Below are 6,062 nucleotides of genomic sequence, written 5' to 3' on the forward strand. Positions count from 1 at the left end.
GAGGAACAACAGAAAAAAAAAGCAATATCCTGACATTTTATACATATATCACACACACACACACACACACACACGCACACTTTTGTAGGAACAATACACACACATGCACTCAGGAAAAAGGAGGAAACACACTTTCAATGAGATGAACAATACTTGACTATCTCCTAACATATTTTTTACTACACACTTCCCCTCTTTGTGACAACTTCCTCAGTTTTCACTACTTACTACGAGAGGCTGCATGAATGAAGAAACACACACACACACACACACACACACACACACACACACACACACACACAGAGGTGGAGGAGAATGAGAAGAGGGTTGTTTTGCAACCAGAAAGAGGAAGGTACATGTGTCAGTCTTTCTTTTGTGACGCAATGAACACACACACACACACACACACACACACACACACACACACACACACACACACACAGACTTTAGCTTCATCACTGTCTCTTATCCAATCTTGTATGCAAATCATAATAGTCTGGGCACATTTTCCATTTCCATCACAAACAAACAAATCAAAAGAGAGTCTTGGGAGGATGAGGGATGTGAGGAGGCAAGATGGAGCACGTTGACAAGAATCTCTCTCCCTCGTCTGAACTGACCCACCCTGCTGTGTACACTCACTCACCTCTCCCTGTGTCCTCCTCAATCACTCATCTGATTTGCATAGATATTTGCTAGTCAAATGGAACGCAGGAGTATAACACCAGAGAACAAATACACACACACACACACACACAACCCAAAATTCCCCTGATCCGGGAGTCTCCCAGTTCACTTCCAAGAAGGACAGAGGTCAGGTGGAAGGATATCTTGAAATGTATTGTATTTTGATTGTTTTATTTTTTTTCCTTTTTTCAAAACTTTCAGAACTCGCTGCGCTAATTCAGCGTCCGGGGAGATCCCAGGAGTTAGTGTTGTTTATTTTTGTTGTTGTTTTTCCCTTGTTGATAGATTACTGACGCTAACGTCACTGACAGACAAGAGGTCAAGACCTCCCTGCCCTTCCCAGACGGTGATTCAACACCACCGATGCGATGAGACTGTCACTGGAAGCTTTGTGAAATATTTCAAGTTATTTCGAGGGCCTATCGGCAGTTGGTGGATCAGAAACAGGCAGGAGCTACAGCAGTTTGGTCAGGCACGCTACGTCTGGGATGAACGCAACAAATGGAGTGAAAACATGCTCACAGCTCCACTTGAGAGCCTTTGACATGCTCTTGACATAATGTGTAAAGTTGCCATCCTCACACACAAACATGGCTCTTTAATTCAATGAAAAAATGTATAATTATCATTATTTTGTCTCTGTCAAATCTGCAGAAGTGTAGAGGAGACTTGTTACGCAGAGTGAAAGACATCTCCACTGTATAAACTCAGATGAGAATCAAGATGTTGATGACATTTTGACGTACACACGTGGATCTCTCTGGGGTTTATTTTGGTCTGGAGTTCAAGTTCTCTTGTTTTAGTTTCACTTTTTGGTTTTACAAGTTGATGCCTGAGGACATGACGTCCAATTACACTTCACTGTTCAAAGCTGCAGACTAGAGACTCTAATCTTGTGTATTTTGTCTTTCGAGTATTCACAAATATCTCTCTTCTGCCCCGCAAAGAGGTTTTCATCACCCTCCTTCTTTGTTTTTCCAAAATGCAAAAAGAGCCAGCCATGAACTTGAAGCTAACAGCTAACTTTGGCAGGAAACTCTGAAGTATTAAGGTGTGTTCACAATTTTTCACGCGTTAAGTTTAGATGTAAAGCCTCATCCGCGCAAGTTGAAAATATTCAACTTGCGCCAAAAGCTCATCGAACCCGGCCCTCGTAAACCTGAAGTACCGCTGGAAACGGCCGTCGTCCGGGCGCAGTTCCTGGAGAAAGCGGAGAAATTCCCCCCAGCTGTGTGCTCCTCCGGATTGTGTCAAGGATCCAGATACGGCGGTGTGTGGTTTCCCGCCGTATCTGGGACTTCCACAACAGGTACGAGCCAGCAACGGCTGTCACGTCAGCCATGGTTGATGATGGAAAGAAATGGCTGAAATAAATTCTCCTCGCGGGGGAAAGAGTTCACACGAATGACGCAAATGATCCAGCGGTCAAATTCACGCGATTCGTGTGAATACGCCTTTAAAGTTAATTTGTGTTTATTCCTTTTTCTTCTTGTGTTTTATGATAAGTGTATGTGGATTACTGATGAAGGAGACATGGGTCGTACCGGAAGATGCACTTCGATCAATTTAAAAAACGGTAGTTTTGTTGTTATCTTCACTATTGGGCTTCACGCTAGCCGAACATTCCTGGCTCTTTCTACAGTTGGAGTCACAAAGGGGAGATGCAGGAGGGGAAAAAATAAACATCTTTTAGAGCTCAAGACACCCATTTGGAAACTTTATACTTGAAAGGCAAAACACACCTTTTCTGGTGAAGTATCACTTTAATCACTGATGGTTACTTTGAGCTGATTTAGGAGGAAATGTTCTCTTTTCCAATGTAAAACTACTAACCTGACCCCCTCCGTTTACCTCGGCCATGCAAACGACATACAAAAACAACACAAATCTCACAAATCTAGACAAAATAAACTCTGGCATGCATGGGTTGACCCAAAAACTGAAGGCCTTGTTTACAGGAGCAACACTAGCATTGGTTCGGGATGCAGAGCCGGACGAACAGGCAGGTTAGACTGTACTTGTAGTAACAAGAGAACAGGCCATTTACAGGAAACTGTTCATTTCAGTCTACAGAGAAAGTGCACAGACCGGTGGAGGAGCGGCTTCATCTAGAGTGGAAAAGACACTCCAAGGCGCTTCATAGAGGGATTTTATAATAATTCTAAATATGTCACAGGTCATCTGCGGTTATCAGCGCTTGTCCTTTGGGTTTTATTTTTAAATTTAAAGTCGTTTGGCCTTTATAAAAGACAGCGATGTGACAGGATATCAGAGGTGTTGAATGGCATCTGACAAAAGTCAGAAAGCAGAACACAAAATATGAAATAAACATCTCGAATTTTTACCAAGACGATGAATTTAGAATGAAGTTCGCTGAAAAACAACAACCTGGAGTTCAAATTAAGCTTTTAAACGACCATTTTGTACTCTCAAGCGACGCCATGGTACTTTCTCTTCTCCCAAACCTCGTAACCTGCTCACAGGTTATTTATACGGTATATTCAGGTGAAAACTTGCAAGCACATCTCTGCTCAGAGGTGAGATAACACTCTCGCACATTTTGTTTTTGTGGCTGAACAATCTGCCAGACTGTAATGTGTCGTATAGACGTTTCGCCAATCGACCGTAAACGACTCAAAAAACCCGGGGGTGCACCATCTACCCACGCGTTCTTACTGATTTTGCAGTATGCAAATTTATTTAAAGGCATAATTCACCCCCAAAAAATGAAAATGCAGCCGTTACCTGCTCATCCTCACGCCGATAGAAGGCCGAGTGAATTGCTCAGTCCACAAAAAACTGCTGGGGTCTGAAAAGAAAGCATTATTTCAGTAATCTCACAGACAAATTGAAGTGAATGGAGACCAATATTCAAAAATTAAACAAAAATTAAAACTGAAATGTCTCCTCATTGTTTTGTTCTTTTGAATAATCAAAGCATCCTGAAGCCTCGACATGCCATGTTGTTTTGCAAAAATGCCAGTGATTTCAGCCTCGCTGCAGCCGTTGGCTCCCAACCGTAATTGAAGGTTGTTTTTTTTGGTATCATTCACTTCAGATGTTTGGGAGATTTCTGCAACAACTTTTCCTGTGTAACTCCAGCAGTGTTTACTTGAACTTGGGGAAAAAGAACTTTCCCTAATCTTCCGTCAGCCTTAGGGTGAGTATATGATCGCTACGTTTTTATTTTTGGGTGAACTATCCCTTTAATAACAGACTTTTTCAATATTTTAGGATAAGCGCGTGCACTCAGACACATCTAAATAACATGTTGATATTGGAAGCGCTTGACTAGTGCTGGAAGAAGGAACATGTCACACATAGCAGTGTCTGATTGGGGGAGAAGCCTATTTATATTTTAGTCTACGTAGGTAGGATTAAAAAAGGGAAAGCGCATGTTGTACTTCTCCTTTCTGCTCAAACTCAGGCGCTGAACAGAGGGAAACCTTTCACTGCAGTGCTATTTTCAGCGTGAAGCCAGAGATGAAATATTAGTGGATGGCGATACAGAGCAACAACAGGATGCAATTAACCCCTTCAGAGCTGAGAACAGTAGCCAGACTGACAGACGCACCGACAGACAGACACGGCATACGAATGCCACAAGTTTCACTTTTCAGTTTCTACAAACACACACACACACACACACACACACACACAGAGCAGCGAGGCCACGGTGGTGTCAAGCTAAGGAGAACACCAGGCACCTTCTTTCGATAAATTAAAGGCATCATCTGTACAATCCTGAATGTAAGATTCATAAAAATGCCAGAGCACCTTTGCCTAAAGGTTTCGTTTCAGAGGAAGAGCATGTTTATACAGAGGGAGTGGTGCCATGGCTGTCATCTAGGGGGCAAAAAAGGGGGCTCTGTTTGTAGTGTCAATATTTACAGCGACACATGCCCCCTCTGTGTGTGTGTGTGTGTGTGTGCGGAGTCAAAGAGACAAGGGTAGAATTATCAGCATGAATGCATGTCAGATGTCAAGCTTTGATGAATAGATTTGGGTCTTAAGAACAAGTTTTATGGACTAACAGTGAGTGTGTATACGTGTGCGTGTGTGTGTGTTCGTGTGTGTATGTGAGAGACAGAGAGAGACAAAAAAATTGTACCAGACAAAAAAAAATGGAAATTTAACTTCTAAAAAGGTACACATTAAGAATCCTCACACAATTTGAAAAAGAATCTGAATCTGAACTCCTTCTCAACGAAGTATTTCAAAGTCGCTGCACCTGCAACAATAACATGCTGTGTTCATATTGAATGGGATTTAAGTTGTCAGAGGGACAAAACCTGTTGTTTTACTTTACTATCTTTTCCATTTTATGCAGAATGTCAGTTTGTACTGGATTATTTTTACATATTGGTTACCTGAACTCAGTTGTTCTCAAGCTCAAGGTTGGGACCCCACAAACCTCTGTGGTCATTTCTGCGGGTCCCCAAATGACAGTGTGAAGTTGTTGTTTTTTTAAATTTCCCCACCACATGGTGCCATGTAGACTGCCCTCTTTAAAACTAGCGAAACCTACTGTAAGATCTGCAAGATAAGGAGCCGATTCCATTTAGACATTCCAACAAGTCCAGTTGTCTCAGCGATCTGGGTTTCTTTCTATTATTGTTCCTTTAGACCTAAAGGGCACGACGGTGAAGTTACCTGAACAGATGGCAAACACTGAAGAATGCATCACTCTTTTTGTCTATGGTTAAAAGATAGCTGAGGTGTAGAACAACGTGATTATTCTGGGGGGATCCACCTGCTACAATGGCTGAGCGCTAGCTTGTAGTGTTTGAAATGTGCCTCTGCAACTCCTGCTTGAAACAATATTTAGAAAAGTCTACCTGTGCAATGTGTTGTGACTAAAAGGTGACCAATCACAAACGCACTTTACGTGTCACAATCTACAAACTGCGTGTTTGAATTGCAAATATGAAATATGCAAATGAAGGGAACATAGGTTGAGTTTTTATTTGATATCAGTATCCATGTGTTGGTTTAATTCTAGCAGGTGAGAAAATACTGAGTCATCAGTGTGACTGATCCCGATTCACCCTTAAGATTATTTGTCCTGAAAACTACAACCAGAGGCAACTTGAAGCTGTTTGATTTCTGCGCGTCTTTTTTCTTTTATTGCGCTCTCTATTTGCATAAGTGCTTAATCCCTCGCCAGCATGGCTGACGTCACACAAATCATCATGTTGATTCACAGTTTGAAGAATGTATTTACACTGGAAACAAGGCAGGGAGCAGAGGCACCTGCAACATGCCTCCTTTCACAGGGTCCTCCATCTCCTCACGAGATGATTTTGTTACCATCTAGTGGTTAAACCTGCTAATTACATGCGATAGAACAAAAAACACGTCTCATAAATGTTGTG

This window comes from Aulostomus chinensis, chromosome 20, assembly GCF_037954235.1.
Source record: "Aulostomus chinensis isolate RoL2024-O1b breed Wild chromosome 20, RoL_Achi_v1.0, whole genome shotgun sequence".
NCBI classification, from domain to species: Eukaryota; Metazoa; Chordata; class Actinopteri; order Syngnathiformes; family Aulostomidae; genus Aulostomus; species Aulostomus chinensis.